The 22,508-nt window shown below is 37.9% G+C and overlaps 1 protein-coding gene across 1 annotated transcript in view; it reads left to right on the top strand.

The window, feature by feature from the left end:
* The window catches only part of LOC101558715 (putative heat shock protein HSP 90-beta-3), a 72,725-nt gene that overhangs the window by 10,629 nt on the left and 39,588 nt on the right, over positions 1-22,508 (top strand).

Below are 22,508 nucleotides of genomic sequence, written 5' to 3'. Positions count from 1 at the left end.
GAAGAAGAAATACAAACATAAGATGATCTCACTTATTTGGCGAATATAGAATAACTGAATGATGAGGAAATGTTATGTAGTAAAGATGGGTATGAATCTATCACCCTTGATCAGAGTTTAGGGAGGAGGACAGAGAAAGTAAGAAGCCAAGGGGTCAAGGAAACAGAAGAAAAAGGGAAGAAATGAGGGAACAGGGGTTGGGACTTTTGTTATACTGGTGATCCGGGAGAGTGGTATAGCTATATTTCTAAAGCACAGACTCAATGACACTGAAAGCTGCAAGTACCAAACTCTGTAGTGTTTGTCAATGTGGCAGGTTGAATGTTGGGGGGACAGAGTATGGGAACACTGGTGGAGGGAAGTGGACAGTGGTGGGAATGGTGTTGAAATATTTTATGCCTAAAATTCAGTTATCATAAGTCATGGTTCTTTAATTAAATTCTAAAATTTAAAAAAGAAAATTGTATAACTGAAACTCAATAGTACTGAAATAACAACAGGAGCTCATCAAATTAGATGTGAAAGTAACATAAAAGCCAACAAAACTTAACAAATAAAACTAATAACACAGATGGCTCAGCTAGTCATGACCAACTTTGTTAATCCTCAAAGACTTAACAACCTTGTGGTGAGATATAACAATTTTAACAAACTTTCTTTTACTGAAGTATTTTTGATAATTATTTTAAATGGTTTTTGTTAAAAGCAATGTTAAAAATTATTGTGTGCCTTCTAATGGAGCAGGCTCGGGTGGTGGTTGGTAAAATGGAGACAATGGTGAAGGGAAGGTCACTCAGGTGGTGGGATTGGTGTTGGAACATTGAATACCCATATAACTGTATTACAAATAACTTTGTAAACCATGCTGTTGAAATAGAGAAATTTTCTTAAGAAAAACTACTGTATATAAAAATATCAAAGAAGTACTGAAAAGGCATTTCCACAAAGAAGACATACAGAGGACCACAAGGCATAATAAACAATACTTATTATCTTATTATTAAAACAAAAATCAAAACAATAATTTAATAGTATCTCACACTAGTGATAATGACACATATATAAAAATACTAGAAATAACCTGTGTGAGCAGGGTTGCAGAAAATATTCACTATTGGTGAGATTGTAAACTGGTTCAATCTGCATGGAAAACAGCATGGAGAAATAAAAAATTTAAAATATACCATCCACACTTCTATGTTCATTGCAGCACTATTCACAATAGCCAGAATCTGGAAACAACCAGGGTGACCAAGAACAGATGACTGGATAAAGAAACTATGGTATATCTACACAATGGAATACTACAAAGGTGTTAGTAAAAATGAAGTTATGAAATTAGCTTATAAGTGAATAGACATGAAAAGTATCATGATGAGTGAAATCAGTCAGAGAAGGAAAGAAGACATAGAATGATGACATTCATTTTTGGAATAGAAAAAAAAACGTAGTATGGAACTAATATACAAGGACAGTAAGAACACAGGTGAGGAGGACTGTTCCATGGTTGGAAGCCTGCCCCAAGTGTTGGGGAAGAAGTTAGTTGGTATAGAGAAGCAACTACTATGAAAATGATCTTTGGAAATGATCACTCTGGATAAGAACTGTATGCTGAAAATAGGTAATATAACAAACATGATAACCGCTCAGTATCTATATTACAAACTATAGTGTCCAAAAGGAGAGAGAGAGAGAAGAAAAGTACTGACATAGAGGCAAGCTGGTGGGAGGGGTTGATGAGAGAGAGACTGGGGGCATTGGTGCTGGGAAATGTACATTGGTTGAGGGATGTGTGTTGGAACATTGTATGTCTGAAACCCCATCATTAATAGCTTTGTAGCTGTATCTCAGTGATTCAATAAAAAATGAAACAGAATTATCATATTATTTAGTAGTTGTGCACCTTATATATATTCTAATAATACAAAAAATTAAAAAGATATAGGCACACCTGTTTTTATTGAAATACTGTTGACATTAGCCATGATCTGGAAACAGCCCAAGTGTCCAACAACAGAGAACTGGATAAAGAAATTGTACTATGGTCCGGGGAGATTGCTCAAAGGACTAGAATGTATGACTTGCATGAAGAAGGCCCTGAGTTTAATTTCTGCGGTTTTATGACCACTCTCAAGAACTTTGAATGTAGATCTGGAGGCCCCTCACTTCCACCAGGTGGCCTTGGAGGTACCCAGCATTACTGAGCCCAAGAAACAACACATTACTGGACCCTAGCATTAAAATCTCTGGCCAGATTAGCTGCCTATCACCAGCAGCGGTCCCCCCGTGTCCCCTGAACATTGCTTGGGAGCCCCCACCCTGAATAAAAACTGTGGTATATATACAAAATAAAATATATCTCAATTCTAGGAGAAGATCACATCTTACCTTTTGAATAGAACTAGAGGGTGTAATGTTAATAAAATTAGAAGTAGAAAGACAAGTACCAGATTATCTCACTCATAAATGGTGTACTAAGAAACAGCAAGGGAATAGACAATGCCCAAGAAAAACAAGCCCGTAGACTCTAACAATAGTTCCTGAGGTTACCAACTTGGAATATGTCAACGGGTGGTTGTATGTAAGGGATAAGGAGAGGGCAGTGGAAAGGCACCGAGAAGTGGTGGAGGGTGTGATTGAGTAATATTGTATATCTGGCTAAGGCATAAACATTAAAACTATTGTAAACCATGTTACTTACATATTAAAAAGATTAAGAGAAAAGATTTTGTGTGTATTTTATTTCACGTTTTATAAAGCTGTCTACAAATGCTATAATTTAATTAAATTTATGTTATAAAAGTCTTCATTCTTTCGTCCATTTATGATACAATGATGCTTTTATGTATTAGATATTATGAATAATGCTGCAGTGAACATGGAAAGGAAAATATCTTTCAAGTGAGTTATTTTATTTCCTTTGGATATATATCCAGAATTACAGTTTTTGGGTCATATGATAGATACATGGGCCTATTTTTGTTTCCTTAGAGACTTCTATACTGTTTTCCATTAAAACAGTATGATTAAAAATTGATTAAACAATTTACACTTACACCAAGAGTATTTTCTATTCTCCATATCCTCTCCAACACAAGTTGTCTCTTGTCTCTTGTCTCTTGCCAACCTAACAGGTATGAGCTAATAGTAGCTCATTGCAGTTTTGTTTGCATTTCCCTGGTGATTAGTAATACTGAGCACCTCTTCATAAGCCTTTAGGCAACTTGTATTTTTTCCTTGGGAAGTGTCTACTCAAATTATCTACCATTTTCAGTCAAGTTATTTGGGGGTTGTTTGTTAATTTTCTTAGTTTATTGTACGTTATAGAAATTCTTCACATATTTTGGGTATTTCCCCTTATCAGAAAATTATAAATTTTATCTCTATTCTATAGGTTGTTGTTTAGTTTGATAATAAGAAGCTTTTTAGTTTTCTGTACTCAGCTCGCTTATTTTTGCTTTTGTTGCCCGTACTTCTGATACTATTATTTAAAAATAGGGGGCAGAGCAATAGTGCAGCAGGTTGGGTGTTTGCCTTGTATGTGACCGACCCGGGTTTAATCCCTGGAATTCCATATGGTCCTACAAACACTGCCAGGAGCAGCTCCTGAGTGCAGAGCCAGCAGTAAGCCATGAGCATCGCCGGGTGTGACCCCAAAAAAGCAAACAAATAAAACCCTTTCTTTCCCGGAAGGGAGCATAACATGACACTCGTCATAGTCATGCCATTGGGCCCCCCTACCAGGTTGCTTCACTCAGGGCGCCCCAGATGGGGCAGGTGAGAGATCTCTCCACCCCAAGGGACCTAGCGCCTGCAGACAAAAGCCTCCAGAACTCAACCCCGCCGTGCTCAAGGCTGCTCTCCACAGGCTCGGGGGAAGCCTTACCCACTAATGAACATATTCCTGGACTGCGCAGCTGTGACACTTCAGAGGACACATCCAACCCATACTCCAATAGTACCACACCACATTTGATGAGGTTCAAAGTAGTAGGCAACCAATCTTAGCATAAAAAATATGTAGATACATATAATATATATGTGTGTATAGAAGCACACAAGGCTCAATCTTTAACAACATGCTAGTGATCTCTTATAGAAGGTCAAAATGGCCCCTGTTAAAATAAAACAATCTTCACACTCCTTCCTCTAAGGATATATTTTTGTAGCATTTTCAGCATTTTTTCATAACAATACAAAATATATTATTTCGGTCTGCTTTGGGAAAGGGATTGGGGTTTGGGGTGGAAACATCCGAAATATGGTGGTGGGAATGTGTAATGGTGGTGGGATTGGTGTTTGACTATTAAGTGTAATCAAATATTGTGAACTACCTTATAAAATTAAAAAAATTAAAAAAACAACAACCCATAACCATCACAGCTAATGTCATCTAGCTTATGTTTTCATCTAGGGTTTCTATGGATTTAGGTTTTATGTTCAGGTATTTTTTTTTAATTTCTTAAAATTATTTATTTATTTATTGAATCACCATATGGAAAGTTACAAAGCTTTCAGGTTTAAGTCTCAGTTACGCAATGCTCAAACACCCATCCCTTCACCAGTGCACATATTGCACCACCAAAATCACAGTATACCTCCCCCACCCCCCCACCCCTTTAACCCCCCACCTCGCCTGTGTAGCTGATAATTTTCACTTTATTTTCACTTTACTTTGATTACATTCAATATTTCTTTTTTTTTAATTTATTTATTTTTAATTAGAGAATCACCGTGAGGGTACAGTTACAGATTTATACACTTTTGTGCTTATATTTCCCTCATACAAAGTTCGGGAACCCATCCCTTCACCAGTGCCCATTCTCCACCACCCGTAAACCCAGTGTCCCTCCCACCCTCCCCAATCCCATCTCCCCCCCACCCCACCCTGCCACTGTGGCAAGGCATTCCCTTCTGTTTTCTCTCTCTAATTAGCTGTTGTGGTTTGCAATAAAGGTGTTGAGTGGCCGCTGTGCTCAGTCTCTAGCCCTCATTCAGCCCGCAACTCTCTTCCCCCACATGGCCTTCGACTACAATGTAGTTGGTGATCGCTTCTCTGAGTTGACCTTTCCCCGGAACGTGAGGCCAGCCTCGAAGCCATGGAGTCAACCTCCTGGTACTTATTTCTACAGTTCTTGGGTGTTAGTCTCCCACTCTGTTATTCTATATACATAGACAGACATAGAAAGATTGTTCAGGTATTTTTTTGATTTTGTCTTTAAGCTGCTCACAGCAGTACTTAGGGGCTACTACCAGTGAGTTTCCCAGGGATCACTTCTGGCGGTGTTCAGGGGAACATAAAGTATTGGTTTTGCCTTCTCTATGTATATCATGCTACCAGTACTTGACACCTAAAATTAACTTTATTAATTAGTTTATTAATTCATTCATTTTGAGTTATTTTTGTATGGTTAAGATTGTATTGGTCCTGTTTCATTCTTCCACATGCGACTACTCAATTTTCTCAACATCATGTATTATATTGTCCTTTAACTATTGTACAATTCCTTTATCATAACTTTATTTGTTATATATTTTCATGGTTTACTTCTGTGAGCCCAGATATTTTGTTTTGGGTTTTTTGGGGGGATTAGAAGGATAAGCATATACCCAGAGGTACTCAGGGATTACTCCTGACTCTGTGCTCAGAAATCATTCATGGAACTGCTCAGAGGATCATCTGAGGTGCCTGAGATCAATCCTGGGTGGCTCTGTTCAAGACACTACCTGTTGTGCTATCTCTCCAACTTCTTGATCCTCAGTTTTGTTTCATTGCTCTATATGTCTACTTTTTCTGCGATACCATACTGTTGAATTACTGTAGATTTGTAGTGTAGTTTGAAATCAAAGATGTGATTTGATGCACTTATCTTTGTTCTTCTTCTCAAAATTGCTTTGAGAAAACTTATTGTGGTATCATCTAAATTATATTTTCTATTCCTGTGAATAAAGTCATTGGAATTTTGGTAATATCAGTGATAGGGATTGGGAATATTATAGGGATTGAATTGAGTCCAAGAATAAAATATGTTAATTTATTTGTTTGTACAACATAATCTAATATTAATGAAACCCTAAAGACTTCATAAACAAAAAGGAACTGTTAGACCAATAGATAAATTCAGAATTACAAAGAGCAGCATATAAAAATAGTTTACATTTCTATTCACTAGTAAAGAAGTGTCTAAAAAAATAAACTAAGGTGTCATCCACAACCACAACCATGATGGGTCAACCACTGGACCTGCTATATCAATTCCTGAATAAATCTCTGAGGAGATGGCACGCCAAGCAGTTAAAATTCATGCAAATAACAGTCCTCCTGGCTGAAAACTCCAGGGAATCCTCAGGAATTGGGTGGACCAAGTACCTGCCTTGCCGAAACCCCAGCAGCTGCACATACACTCCATAGCTGAAGCTACTCCAATGGCTCAACTCCACTTCACTAGTATTATCTGCAGAGATGCCAAACTGCAAATAATTTCAGGTACCCTGGTGTTTAAGATGAGAACTCTGGTGTCTTCTTGGAGTCTGCTGCCATGTCGACTTAATAGCCAAAACCATAGATCCTGAAGTCCCTGGACTTCCTTATACATTAATACTGAAATTTCAGTAGGATCACATCAATTAGATGGGGAAGTAACAAATTAGCCAACTAAACTCAACAAACAAAAACAATAACACAGAAGCTCAACTAGAAACAATAGTTTAATTAATTCTTAGACAAGGTCTTAAAAGAAATAAAATTAAGATGTTTATGGATGTGTCTCAGTGGTAGAGCATTTACTTCATGTGAAACCTCATGTTAAATACCCAGTACAGCCCCACATCACCACTTGTAATCCTTGGAATTGCTAAGTGCTATCTTTGACACCAAAATAAGTGTGGCCCTCTACTTTTGCAATGGATGTGATGCTCAGTACCAGAACGTATGTTACCCCTCAACATTGCAGCAACAAAACATCAAATAAAGTAACAATTTGGGGCTGGAGAGATAGCACAGCAGGTAGGGCGTTTGCCTTGCATGCGGCCGACCCAGGTTCAAATCCCAGCATCCCATATGGTCCCCTGAGCACGGCCAGGGGTAATTCCTGAGTGCAGAGCCAGGAGTGACCCAAAAAGCAAAAAAAAGTAACAATTTACTATAGCATCAGAAAGAATTAAATGTTTAGGAATACATTCAACAAAGAGATGAAAGATCTGTACATTGAAAGTCATACAATATTGATAAAAGAAATTGGAGACATAAATAACAAAAAGATATTAAGTATACAAGTAGATTTATTAAGATCCACCCCCTTTTGGGTAGTAAAAGATAATTATGAAAATTATAATTCAAGTAATAGTGTTTTCACAACAACGGATTAAATTAGAAAACAATGACAAAGATGCTTATTTTTCATATACTTAAACAACTTTTAAAATAATACTTTAAAGATGTGTAAAGGAAAATTATAGCATATTTAAACCTTAATAAAAATTAAATCACTTATGAGATGCTGCTAAGGTAGTAAATACGAGGAAAATTAGTGCTACAATTTTTATGTTAGATAAGAACAAAAGGTCTAAAACAATGACAGAAGGTTGCTTCAACCTTAAGAAACTAGAAAAATAACAGCAAATTAAAGTAAAAATAAGTCTTAGATAAGAAAAAAGAAACAATCATATATTCCAGAGTGGAATTCAATGACAGCAAAAGAGGGAAACAAAAGAGAGAAATTCTACTTTAACACATAAAATGGTTATTTTAAAAATGAAAATGATAATTTTTTTATCCAGAGAGATAATAGAAGAATTAAGGCACATGCCTTGTATGCAAGCAACCACAGTTCTATCCTTGGCAGTATATAGTCTCCAGACTCATTGTATCACTGTATCACTGTTATCCCATTGTTCATCTATTTGCTTGAGTGGGCACCAGTAATGCCTCCATTCGTCCCAGCCCTGAGATTTTAGCAGCCTCTCCTTACTAGCCCTTCCCAATGGTGCCATATTGGAGGCTCATTCAGGGTCAGGGGAATGAGATCCGTTATTGTTACTGTTTTTGGCATATTGAATACACACTGGGAGCTTGCCAGGTTCTGCCGTGTGGGCGGGATACTCTCGGTAGTTTGCCAGGCACTCCGAGAAGGATGGAGACTGTATATGAGAATACAAGCAAGTGTGTTAAAACCAAACACATGTGTGCTGCTTTAGGTACATCAGTGGGCTCCTGAATATCATTGGGAATAACCATTGAGCACTACCAGGATCAGCACCACCTTCTAAGGCTCTCTTGATGGAAAATCACCAAAGAGGCCTCCAGCATTCTAGGCACTTTAGAGACCTCCTCAAACAAACAAACAAAAAAGATAAACTTCTAACCTGACCAAGAAAACAGGAAGATGTGCATTATTAATACCAGAAACAAGAGTGTAACAAGAACAGGCTCCACAAAATAAGTGATAATGAACATTATAAACAACCAAAAAACAACCATATGCCCATAAACTTGTCACTTTGAACAAAATAGACAAGTTCCTTGAAACAAATCAAAAGTTATATAAGACAAATTAAGTAATGTGAATATCATTATATTAAATTGAATTACTACTTTAAAACCTTCCCGCAAAATAATCTTTCTCCAAAGAAAATTAATTTAGCAAAAAAAAGTTTTTAAAGGAAGTAAAAAATATATTCCTACAAAGAAAAAGTCAGGTCCCAGATGACTTGACAGAATTACACCAACATTTTCAGGGAAAAAACAATTCTTGCAGAAAATTGAAGAGAAATTATTATTTCCCAACTCATTACCCTAGTGACAAAATAATTTCTATAAGACCAGCACTACCTTGATACAAAAACGTTCTAATAAACTTTTCACCGAGGGCTAGAGAAATAGTTCAATGGGATTTTAAAACATTCTTTGCACACAGGAAGCTTGAGTTTAATTCCTGGCACTATGTTCCCCCAACCCCTGCCCCCAAGGACTTCCAGGAGTGACCCTGAGCACAGAGCTTGGAGTAGCACCTGAGTACTACTGAGTGTGGCCCTCCCCCCCAAATTTTTTTGATGAGTTGGATGTATGTATAAGAAGGAAAATAACACATCATACAAGGTGGTGTTTATCCCATAAATGCAGGCATTCCTGAGTTAGTTGCAATATTTGAAATCAGGACCAGGGCTGGAGCGATAGCACAGCGGGTAGGGCGTTTGCCTTGCACGCGGCCGACCCGGGTTCTAATTCCAGCATCCCATATGGTCCCCTGAGCACCGCCAGGGGTAATTCCTGAGTGCAGAGCCAGGAGTAACCCCTGTGCATTGCCAGGTATGACCCAAAAACCAAAAAAAAAAAAAAAAAAGAGAAATCAGGACCAAAGATGTGTATGTGTGGGCTCTGGCTTCCATCTCCAGCACTGCAAAAATATATCAGTTAGTAAAATTCACCGCATTTATAAACTAACAGATTAAAATTATGCAATCACCTTCACAAATGAATTAAATATTTTTGACAAAATTCAACTTACATTTATGATACAAAATCTCAGCAAAGCAGAAAGCAAAGGAAATATCCCTCAACCTTCTAAAAAGCACTCACAAAAGGCCTACAGATACTCTTAAAGTTATTGGTCAAAGCCTGGAAAAAAGCAAAGAAATTCCTAGTTTTGTCGATTAACTATTGCATTGGACAATCTGGTAAGTACAATCAAGACGACTCAAAGAAATAGAAAAAAAAATCAGATTGGAATAAGTAAAAATATCTTTACTCTAAAACATAACTATTTACATAGAAAAATAATAGCATTTTTTTAAAAAAAATTGTATTGGAACACCGTGAGATAGTTACAAGCTTTCATGTTTGAGTTACAATCACACAATGATCAAACACCTTTCCCTCCATCAGTGTACATTCCCCACCACCAATATCCCTGGTATACCCCTCCCTTTCCCACCCTCCCTCTGGTCCCCTAAGCCCTGCCAGGAGTGATTCCTGAGCATTTCCAGGAATGATGCTTGGATATGGTATCTCCCTGGGAAAAAAATCAAAATTTTTATAAAATCTCTTTTCACCATTAAGTGTGGAAAGAAAGATGACAGAGAAAAAGATCAATACATAAAAATTGTGTTTCTGGGAGTTCAGAGAATGAATCAATGGCCAAAGTCTTGTAAATATGAGAGAGACTGTGAGCTGGCTCCCTGGTGCCACCCACATCTGCCAAATAAAGTCTTGAAAGCTCTGCTGCCTGGGTCCTCTGCTGTGATAGAAGTGTGTGTGATTGCCAGACCATCAGAGGCAGGTATGTGCAAGCATCACAACTAACTTGTTCAACCAACCCCTCTGACTAACACTTCAATTAAACATGTGCAAACGCTGCAGCAGCAAGTGTGAGTGTGGCATCCAATCCCACTGAGAGCACTACAATCAGAATGTGCATAAGCATCAAAACTTAACTAATGACAACGGCCCTTCATGAATACTGTATTTGACTGCCTGAGCACTGCAAACAGATGTGTGACCTCTGGTGTCTGACCAAATCCAACCGTGTACCACAACTCAGATTATGGACTGTTACTGTCATCACAATATTCACAGTAAAAGGAAAGGGAAGGGGATAGCTGAAAAAATATTTCTGTATACTACTAATAAAACAATTGGGGTGTTTTTTGGTTTTGACCCACACCCAAGTGAGGGCCTGTTCCTGTATCTGTGCTCAGGATTCACTCTTTGAAGTGCTCAGGGGACACTATATGGTGCTAGATATTGAATCAGTTTTGGTCTATTGCAAGGCAAGTCCCTTAACCAGCATACTCTCTTTGTGTTCCCTAGCAATTAAAATAATAAAAATTAATAAAGTGGCACACTTCTAATAGCAATAAAACTCTTAGTTGAAACTAAGTGAAACAAGTAAAAACTAATTTAAGAATTAATCCAAAATGCAATCAAATATCATTAAATGGCTAACATTAAATCTTGACCATACTAAGAGTTAGAAATGATGTGGCGGAACTGGAATTTTTGTAGACTGCTGATGGAAATTTGTATAAGGTACAACCATTTTGAAAAATAGTTTGGCCAGTTATTAAAAATACTTTTTCCATTTGATTTAGTCATGCTATTCAGTTTTTATCCAAGAAAATAAATCATATGTCGAAATAAATACTTCTGCATGAATGTTCATAGCAACTTTATTTGCACTGACCCAAAGCTGTAAACAACTCTAACATTCCTCATTTGGGGAATGAATAAACAAACTGTGAAATGCCTATATAATAGAATACTGCTTGGAGCAAAAAAGAAATAAGCTATTCCATATGATTATATTTACATGAAACTCTAAGAAATGCAAATTAATGTATAATGACAGATATCTGATTAACAATTGCCTTGCGAAAAAGCTTAATGGGGAGGGATTGCAAAGGAGTATGAAGGAAATTTGTGAGGGTTATGCATAAGTTCAATAACTTCATTGTGGCAATCTATGTTAAATCATTAAATTGTATACTTAAAATATGTGCGATTTAATTTTATGCCAATTATCACTCAATAAAACTATTAATTAGATGATCACAGCACCGGATGGGGGTGGGTGAGGCCCCTCCCTGCTCTACGAGACACAGCCCCAGCAGCTAAAAACCTCTAGAACTCAACCGCTGCCGTGCTCACGGCTGCTCTCCACATGCTCCAGCTGAGCCTCACCCATGAGCAAAGCTATTTCTGGACATCTCATACCTCACAGCACTCATACTCCAATAGTAGTACACCACATTTGATGGGGTTTAAAGTAGATGGCAACCAACCTTAGAGGAAGATATACTTTTAAAGATATGTATATATACATATAAATATGTATATATACATATATATGTATATATATGCTTGAGCGGGCACCTGTAACGTCTCCATTGTGAGACTTGCTGTTACTGTGTTTGGCATATCAAATACACCACAGGTGGCTTGCCAGGCTCTGCAAGGCTCAACCTTTAACAACATGTTACCAATTTCTTATAGACGGGCTTAATGTCCCCTGGGTGAAATACAACAATTTTCACGCACTTTCCTTTAAGGAAACTTTTTTGGAGCATTTTCAGTGTCTTATTCATAACAAACTGCAAAATAAATTATTTTGGTTCTGCTTTGGGACAGGGGTTGGGTTTTCAGATGGAAACATTTGAAATATGGTGGTGCAAAGGTGGAAGGATTGGTGTGCGGATATTAAATGTAATCAAATATTGTGAACTACTTTATAAAAATAAAATAAAGTTTAAAAAATTAAATAATCTCAGCAGTTAATTTTTACAGACAAAAACAAGCTTATTCTAAAATGTGTACAGAAAGACATAGGCACTAGTTTAACTAAAGCAATTTTTAAAATTTAAAATAAAGCAAGGTATCACTCTATCCAATATTAAGGCCTCTAATGCATTTACAGTAATCAATACAATATCATCTTGGAAGAAGACTATACACATCAGTCAATAGAATATAGAATGAGAATGTATAAATATGTCCATGCATGTATGTCCAACTGACTTTTGACAAAGGTTCAAACCCAATTCAATTGAGAAACCATAGATAATTTTCATTAAATGGTACCAGAGCCATTAAACAAACCCATCACTGTCACTGTCACTGTCATCCCGTTGCTCATTGATTTGCTTGAGGGGGCACGAGCAACGTCTCTCAATGTGAGACTTATTGTTACTGTTTTTGGCATATCCAATACGCCACGGATAGCTTGCCAGGCTCTGCTGTGTGGGTGAGATACTCTTGGTAGCTTGCCGGGCTCTCTGAGAGGGGCGGAGGATTCAAACACGGGTTGGCCGCGTGAAAGGGGAACACCCTACCGCTGAAACTTCACATATATTGTATAAAATTAACTACTAAAGTTTTGGGGGAAACAGAATAAACTCAAGACCAATCAGAGTTATTAGACTTTACATGAAAGCATGATACCATAAAAAAATTGACAAGTTAGACTTTGTCAAAGAGTTAAAAAAAATTGCTCTCGAAGGGGGGAAGTATATCGTGATTCTTGGTGGTGGAATATGTGCACTGGTGAAGGGATGGGTGTTTGAGCATTGTATAACTGAGACTTTAACCTGAAAGCTTTGTAACTTTCCACATGGTGAATCAATAAAAGAATTTTAAAAAATGCTCTCTGTAAAACAGTGTATACTATTATCAGTTTGTATTCAGCACACTGTTCTTGGACTAGGATTTCCAGGGTGCCTTATATCCCTAATCCTAACTGTATTAGGGATATAAGGGTGGCTGGAGGCTCAACTACTTCCCTCTCTGTTTTTTCTACCACACCACCCCCTGTAGGAGCCTCCCAGCAGCCTGTCTGCCTCTCATATACAGCATTCTGGCTCCCTTTGGCCCCAAGTAGTTTCCATTACTTACATAGAGTTTGAGTGCACAAGGACACATGGGTCTTTTCTCTACACTTCCTCTCCTTTTACTGGTGCCCAAAATCCAGTATTGCAGACTTCAAAGGAAAACAGATTCGAGAGATAATGGTAAGTGTAGTCTTTGCATATGAATGGAAAGAAAATGTGTGTACTTATTATTTCTAACTATATAAGGGATATAAAAAAAGAATGTTCAATGAATGTTTTATTGCATCTAGATAACTCTGGGATGAATTCAAAATGAACAATCTAAGAATCATCAGAGACCCAGAAGGCCAGGAAGGCAATAGTGATGAAAAATCAACAGTCATCATTACTTAGAAGTACCCAGATTTGGAGAGTGTATACACCCAGATCCAAGAGGTACAAAGAGAACCAGCTAAAGAAGAATCAAATAAAAATTTAGTAAGACACACCATAATCAGAATGACTAAAGACATGGAATATTTAGAACAGCAAGATCAAAGAAAAAATCTTATACAAAAGAGCATCAATAATATTTACAGTAGATTTATCACGTGAGACCCTCCGGGCCAAAGACAATTGTGGGATATAGTTTAAAAAATCATTAAATGAATTCCTTTCCTCAGCCAGACTCTCATTCAGATTCAAAGGAACTATACAAACCACAGATAAACAACAGCTCAGGAATTTGAACAGTAAGGGCAAAAACAGACATGGAGTCAAATGTGGAAAACAATATATCAAGCAAATAGCCCCCACAAAAAAGGTTGCTGTGGCCATACTGGTATCAGACAACATTGACTTCAGGATTAAAGAAGTTATAAGAGACAGAGTTGGTCACTTGTTAATGATCCAGAGATATGTACATCTGGAAGAACTCACATTTCTAAACACATTTACAACTAACAAAGGGCCAGAAAAATACGTAAAATAGCTGCTCATACACTCGAAAAAATGGCTTGATAATAATACAGTAAGTTATAGATTTTAAACTGCTCTATAGCCACTTGATAGATCACTAGACTAAAACTCAGCAAGGAAATATTGGATTTGATGGAATAAATGGAAGTGAGGGACTTAGTGGATATATGTATGGCTTTTAATCCCCCCAAAGTAGGATACACATCTTCTCCAATACACACAGGACACTCATCATTATAGACCACATGCTAGGCCACAAAACATACTTACAAAAAATAAAAATTATAGATTTCATATCAACTATATTCTTTGACCATGAAGCTCTGAATAGGAGTTAACTACAAACAATAATTTGGAAATAACTAAAACATGGAAATTAAATATTGCAGTACTTACCAATTAATGGGTCATAGAGGACATAAAAAAGTTCCCCAAAACAAAGGAGAATGGGGACACGAGTTACTAGAACTTATGGGATACTGAAAGAGCAGTTTTAAGAGGAAAATTCATAGCTATGCAAGCATTCATCAGGAAGGAAAGACCCACATAAATAAGTTAACAGCACAGCTCAAGAGACTGTAAAATGACCAGCAAAAGGGTCCTAATACTGGCAGAAAGAAAGAAATGATAAAACTTAGAGCAGAAATTATTGAACTGGAATTTTTTAAAAAGTAATCTTAAAATATTATTGAAACCAAGAACTGGTTCTTTGAAAAAAATTAAAAGATCAATAAACCACTAGCAAGACTCACAAAGAAAGACAACTCTAATTAATCAAATTAGAAATGAAAGAGGGAATGTCACAACAGATACCACAGAAATTCAAAGGATTATATATTCTAGAAGGCCTCTCTCCACATGTTCAGAGGAGCCTCATGGCATGAAGGAACCGGCAGAGGAACCCAATGTGTGGGACCTGGGGCTGACATCTCCAAGCCTGCTCAGATTGAGTCTGGGCCTCTTCCACCCAGATCCTCTATTTTGCAGTAGCTTGGCAGCCACACCCACAAATTGCCCCTGGTACCATGTAATTCTATCAACGGCCAAGATCCAGAGATTATAAAATAATGCTCCCGGACCTCTTACAGCCTAGTTCTCCCTCCCAGAGAACCTGGCAAGGTACCGAGAGCATCCTGCCTGCACGGCAGAGCCTGGGAAGCTCTTCATAGCGTATTTGATATGTCAAATACAGTAACAATGATGGGTCTCATTCCCCTTACCCTGAAAGAGCCTCCAATGTAGCACCACTGGAAAGAACTAACTAGTAAAGAGAGGCTGCTAAAATCTCAGGGCTAGCATGAATGGAGATGTTACTGGCACCCACTCGAGCAAATCGATGATCAACGGGATGACAGTGATACAGTGACAATATATTATTTTGCAAATCTTATACCATGAAAAGAGAGAACCTAGAGAAATTGAACAAATTTTTAAACTCTTACAACCTCCCAAGGCTGAAACAAGATGATTGAAATGTCTGAACAGACCTATTTCTATTGAGGAAATGGAAATGACAATCTAAAGTATTTCCAAAGACAGAAGCCCAGGCCCAGATGGGTTTACTCTTGATTTCTTCAAAACTTTTAAGGAAGAGCTATTGTCAATCTTTTCCATGCTTTTCCAGGAAATCAAAAAACAAGAAACACTGCCAGTTTATATGAAGCAAACATTACCCTGATACCAAAAGCAAAAGCACACCACAAATAGTACTACAGACAATTATGCCTGATAAACATAGATGCAAAGATTTTCAAAAAATACTATCATATTGTATCCAACAACTCATCAAAATATCAAAACCATGACCAAGTTAATTTATCCCAGGTTTGCAAGGATGGTTTAACATACACAAGTCAGACAATGTAATACACCATACAAATACAACAAAAATAAAAATCATATGATCATATCCATAGTTTCAGAGAAAGCATTTGAGAAGATTCAACACCCATTCATGATATAAAAAACTCTCAATAAAAGGGTAAATGGTGAAAATTTATTCAACATACTAAAATCCATTTACCACAAACTCACAACAAACATTATACTCAACAAGGGGAAAACTAAAATCCTTCCCCTTAAGATAAGGCACAAGGCAAGGTTGCCCACTTTCACCGTTTCTATTCAATATAGTATTGAAAGTACTTGTGTATCAATTAGGAAAGAAAAATATACTAAGGACATGCAGATATGACAGGAATAATTTAAGCTGTCACTTTTTGCAGATTACATGATACTATATCTAGAAAACCATATACTCTACAAAAGTTCTCATAAAATAGATTTGTACAGTAAGGTGGCAGGCTACAAAATTAACACACAAAAGTCAATGACTTTCTTATAAGCATAAAAGGAATATAAGAGAGATACTATAAAAGCAATCCCATTAACAATTGTGTTTCATTTTCTGAGATGTTTAATCAGCTTAACTAAAGAGGTGAAAGATCTATATAAAGAAAACTACAAACACTATTTCAACAAATATAAGAGGACATAAGGTAATGGAAACACACCCCTGCTCATGGATTGAGAGGATAAGCATAATAAGATGACAATAGTCCCCAAAACATTGTATAAATTTGATGCAGTCCTGATAAGTATACCCATACCATTTTTCACAGATATAGTTCAAACTTTTGTGAACGTTATATGAAAAAATTACCTCCCTCAACCCCCTGATATCTAAAGCAATCCTTGGGGGAAGAATGGGAGGCATAACTCTCCCCAACTTCATATCTAGATAACCATAAACACTCTTCAAAAATGCTCCTAGAAAAAATAGATTCATACAGTAAAGTGGTAGCCTACAAAATTAACACACAAAAGTCCTATATTATAAAGTCCTGTACTATAAAGTGATAGTAAATAAAATAGCATGATACTTGGAAGGACAGACTCTAAGATCAATGGATTAGAATAGAAAACTCAGAGACAGATTCTCAAATATATGGTCAGTTATTATTTGACAAAAGAGAACAATGTAATGTGGAGCAGGGAAAGTCTCTTCAACAAGTGGTGATGAGAAAATTCGTTGGCCTCATGGAACAATATGAATCTAATACTGTGTACAAAAGTCAAATAAAAATGGGTCAAAGACCTATATATATATGAACTGAATCAATAAGCTACATACAGAAACATAGAGGCAGAACTCTCCATGGCCTTGACACTAGAGACATCATTAAAGTTCAAATGCCACTGACCAAGCAAGAGGAAGCAAAGATGAACAAATAGAACCTCATTAAACTAAGAAGCTTTGTCACCTCAGAAGGAAATGATGATCAGAATACAAAGTCAGACTACTGCTCATCTGATAAAGGGTCAATATCCAAGATATATAAGGAAATATAGAATTCAAAAAAAAATCCAACCCTTTCAAAAATGAGGAGAAGATATGAACAGGAACTTCTGCAAAGAAGAAATGCAAACGGTAAAAAGATATGAAAAAATTAGGAAAAGGCAAATCAAAACAACAATGAGTTATATCCTCACAACAGAAAGACTGGCACTCATCAAAAAGAACAATAACCAGTTTTTGTTGATATGGCGGAAAACAACCTCGTTCACTGCTGGTGGGAATGTAGACTGGCCTGGCCCTTTTGTAAGACAATACAGACATTTCTCAAGAACCTAGGAATTAACCTTTCAAATGACCAAGCAATTTCACTCCTGGGAATAAACCCCAAGGTCCCAAAATCACAATGCTGAAAAGACATCATGCAATGTGGATGGATCTAAAGAACATCATATTGAAGGAAATCGTTCAGAGGGAGAGGGACAGACTCAAAACATCATAGGGGAAATGAAACATCATAAGGGGATAAAAATGCTCAGACAATCTAAACGAAGAGCAGGAGAACTAGTCTTCAATAGAAAGATTAACACTGTGGCAGGAGTTGGGGGATATGTTAGGAAAGGAAACACTAGAAAAATGGGGGAAGGGAAAAGTCCCTGCGATAGAAGCAGGCTGAGGGGCAGTAGGGAAACTGGAGGCCTTGGTGAAGGGTATTGTGCACTGGTGAAGGAACTGGTATTGGGACAAAAACACGAAATCACGTTAATCGTTGATTTCTGGAGCGGGCTCAGTAACCTCTCAATTTGCCCTTTCCCTGAGATCTTAGAAGTCTCTCTCAACTCAGCCCTCCCAATGATGTTGCACTGGAGACTCTTTCAGGGTCAGGGGAATGAGATCCAGCTTGTTACTGGATTTAGCATATGAATACACCATGGGAAGCTTGCAAGGCTGTCCCATGTGGGCAGGAAACTCTCAGAAGCTTGCCAGTTTCTCCCAGAGGGAATAGTAGGCTACAAGATATTGCTTCTGTTTGCTTTTAAGTCTCTGGATGTTGGCTTTTGATGGAATTACACACACCTGGGTTCCTCTGCCAGTACCTTCAAGCGTGAGGCCTGTTCAAACGTGTAAAAAGGGACCTCGGGCATTGCTGTAGCTAGGTTCCGGTGGTCTTCAGCTGCCGGGAGCTCTGCTCGGGGTGGGGAGGGAAGCTGGAGCCCATCCCCTTCGAGGGGTCCCAGGGAAGACAGCCAGGCGTGCGGGCAAGAGACTCTCTGCATTGGGACAATATACACCTGGAATTCAATCATATAGATCTTTGTAACTTTGCAATTCATTATTCAATAATTTTTAAAAAGGTTTATTGCAAAGTAGAAGGGAAAAGAAAGAAAGCTCCCTAACCAGGGTGGAACTTAGTATAGGACTAAGTTCTTATATCAAAGTCTTTTACCCATTTTAATCAACTTTTGTGTACTGTATTAAATAGGAGTCTGAGTTAATATTTTACACGTGGCTGTCTAGTTTTCACAGCACCATTTGTTTAAAAGTCTTTTCTTCCTTCACCCCACACTCCTAGCTCCTTTGTCAAAGCTTTGCTGACCATAAACCTGAGGGTCTCTCTCTTTACTCTCAGTTCTTCTCATTGATCTAAGAGGCTGTTTTTATTCTATAGCACACTGTCTTGTTAACTATAGTTTTATAGTATAATTCAAATTTGAGGAAAGAAAAGCCTCCAATATTCTTCCTCTAGGGTAATTTTTGCTATTTGGAGGATTTTAGTACTCCAAATTAAATCAATGATGGTTGGAGGGATCCCATGGCATGGGTATTGTGTGCTGAATATAGATGAAGGACAAAATATGATGGCCTGTCATTATCTGTAATCTGTATTGCAAACCATAATGTCCATAATCAGAGAGAGAATAAGAGGGCAATTATCTGCCATAGAGGCAGGGGGAGGAGTGGGATGGAGGGCAGGGATCCTGGGGACATTGTTGGTGGAAAATGTACACCAGTGGAGAAACGGGTGTCCGATCACTGTATGACTGAAACTCAAACATGAAAGTTTTGTAACTGTAGCTCACAGTGACTCAATAAAAATAAAAATAAAAATTATCAAGTCGCTGTGATATAAACAGGTAAAAGTTGTTGGTGATTGGGTTTCAGTCATGCGATGTTCCACACCCATCTTTCACTAGTGTACATTTCCCACCAACAATGTCCCCAATTACCCTCCTTCCATCCCACCCCATCTGCCTTAGGCAGACTCTTTTCTTCTGTCTCTCTCACTCTCTCTCTTTCCTTTTGTCATTTGGTCATTATGGTTTGCAGTAAAGGTACTGTAATATTATCATATATATCCCTTTAGCTACTTTTAGCACCAGTTCTTGTTCAGAGGCATCATGTCAAACTGTCACTGTCACAGTGGTCCCTTATATAACCTGTCTCTCCCCCTGCCCCACTTGTGACACGTTTCCAACTGGGACCAGTCCTCCTGGCCCTTATTTCTATGGTCCATGGGTAAAAGTCTCAAACTGTGTTTTTTATATCAAATAAATGAGTGCAATCATTCTATATCTGTCCCTCTACTTCTGACTCATTTAATTCAGTATGATACTCTCCATGTCTATCCAGCTGCACAATATTCCATTATGTAGATATATTGTTGTTTCTTTATCATGTTGTCTGTTCTTTGGCACTCAGTTTGCTTCCAGATTCTGGCTATTGTTAATAGTGTTGAAATGAACATAAAAATGCAGATGGAAATGGGACTGGGCCTCCTCTCCCCAGCTTCCCAGTTTTACAGTAGCTTGGCAGTCACACCCACAAACTGCCTCCAGTACCATATAATCTCATCAACGGCCAAGATCCAGAGACTATGAAATAAAGATAATGGAAGAGAGCAACAAAGAACGTCCTGGAGTGCGGGACCTCTTATACTCTAGCCCACTGATGTACCAAAAGTAGCACACATTTGTTTGATTTTAACATACATGTTTGTTGCAACACTGTTCACAATAGCCAAAATCTGGAAACAACCTGAGTGCCCTAAAACAGATGACTGGTTAAAGAAACTTTGGTACATCTACACAGTGGAAAACTATGCATATGTTAGGTGAGATGAAGTCATGAAATTTGCTTATAAATGGATAGACATGGAGGGTATCATGCTAAGTGAAATGAGTCAGAAAAAGAGGGACAGACATAGAAGGACTGCATTCATTTCTGGATTATAGAATAACATCACATGAGGCTGACACACAAAGGACGGTAGATACAAGGGCCAGGGGGATTTCCCCATAGCTGGAAGACTGCTTCATGAGCAGAGGGGAGAAGGCAGATGGAATCGAGAAGGGATCACTAAGAAAATAATGGCTGGAGGAACCAGTTGGGATGGGAGATGCATGCCGAAAGTAGACAATGGATCAAACATGATGACCTCTCAGTGTCTGTGTTGCAAACCATAATTCCCAAAAGTAGAGAGAGTTATGGGGAATATTGTTTGCCATGGCAGCAGGGGCAGGGTGGTAAGGGGGGTATACCTGGGATATTGGTTATGTGGAATGTGCACTGGTGGAGGGATGGATGTTTGATAATTGTGAGATTGTAACCCAAACATGAATGCTTGTAACTATCTCCTGGTGATTCAATTCAATTTAAAAAATATATCCATTTTTGTATAGCAGGTAGGCAATATGAATTATAAATATTTACCTATTCATATGAATAGCAATGTATTTCAATTATTAATAATTATACTTAGCTATGGGTTTTTCACAACTGTTAATCCCAAATCAATTGTTAGAATTTGGGGTTTTCTACTAAATTTAAAATAAATGTCGCAGAATTCTGTGATCAAAAAAATTATTTCTCATTTTCTTCTAGGTTCTGCAATTTTTAAGATTTTCTACGGACTAGAGCAATAGCACATCGGGTAGGGCATTTGCCTTGCATGCGGCTGACCCGGGTTTGATTCCTCCATCCCTCTCGGAGAGTCCAGCAAGCTACCGAGAGTATCATGCCCGCATGGCACAGCCTGGCAAGCTCCCTGTGGTGTATTCGATATGCCAAGAACAGTAACAAGTCTCACAATGGAGATGTTACTGGTGCCCGCCTGAGCAAATCTATGAACAGCTGGGCGACAGTGTTACAGTGCTACAAGTTTTTCTACAATCTCTGATGATTATTTGAATTTCTGACATATATGTTGCAATATTTCCCCTTTCATTTGTGATTCAGTTTAATAGAGTTTTATCTCATTCTTTCTTTGTGAGTCTCACAAATGGTTTATCAATCTTTATTTAAATAAACAGCGTTTTTTTTCTTTTTGGGTCACACCCGGCGATGCACAGGGGTCACTCCTGGCTCATGCACTCAGGAACTACTCCTGGAAGTGCTCAGGGGACCATACGGAATGCTGGGAATCAATCCCAGGTTGGCTGCATGTAAGGCAAATGCCCTACCCGCTGTGCTATCACTCCAGCCCCAATAAACAGCTTTTGACTTGCTTGATCTTTTGAAATATTTTGTTGTCATTTTACTGAATTTCACTCTTTTCTTATTCTTTTTCTGCTTACTTTGGGTTCCCTTTGTTTATCTTTTCATAGTAGCTTGAACTGTTAATTTAGTTTATCTATTTGAGCCCTTTCTTGTTACCTTATGTATGCTTGCATTGCTATGAACTTACTCCTTAATACAGCTTTTGTTGTGTTTGTCCCATATGTTCTGATAACATGTGTCTTCTTTTATTTATTTCCAGGAATCTTTGGTTTGTTTTTGACTCCCACCAGGCTGTACTCAGTGCTTAACTCCTGGCTCTGTACTCAGGGATTCCTCCTGGGGGTTCAGGGCCTATATGTGTGATAGAAATTGAACCCAGTTAGACACATGCAAGTCTGTTTTACTATCTCTCTGTCACCTTTAGAAGTTTTTTGTTCCT

This window comes from Sorex araneus, chromosome X (genome assembly GCF_027595985.1).
Source record: "Sorex araneus isolate mSorAra2 chromosome X, mSorAra2.pri, whole genome shotgun sequence".
In the NCBI taxonomy this organism is placed as follows: domain Eukaryota; kingdom Metazoa; phylum Chordata; class Mammalia; order Eulipotyphla; family Soricidae; genus Sorex; species Sorex araneus.
The sequence above is the reverse complement of the archived record's forward strand: the minus strand, read 5'-3'. Positions and strand labels throughout refer to the sequence as shown.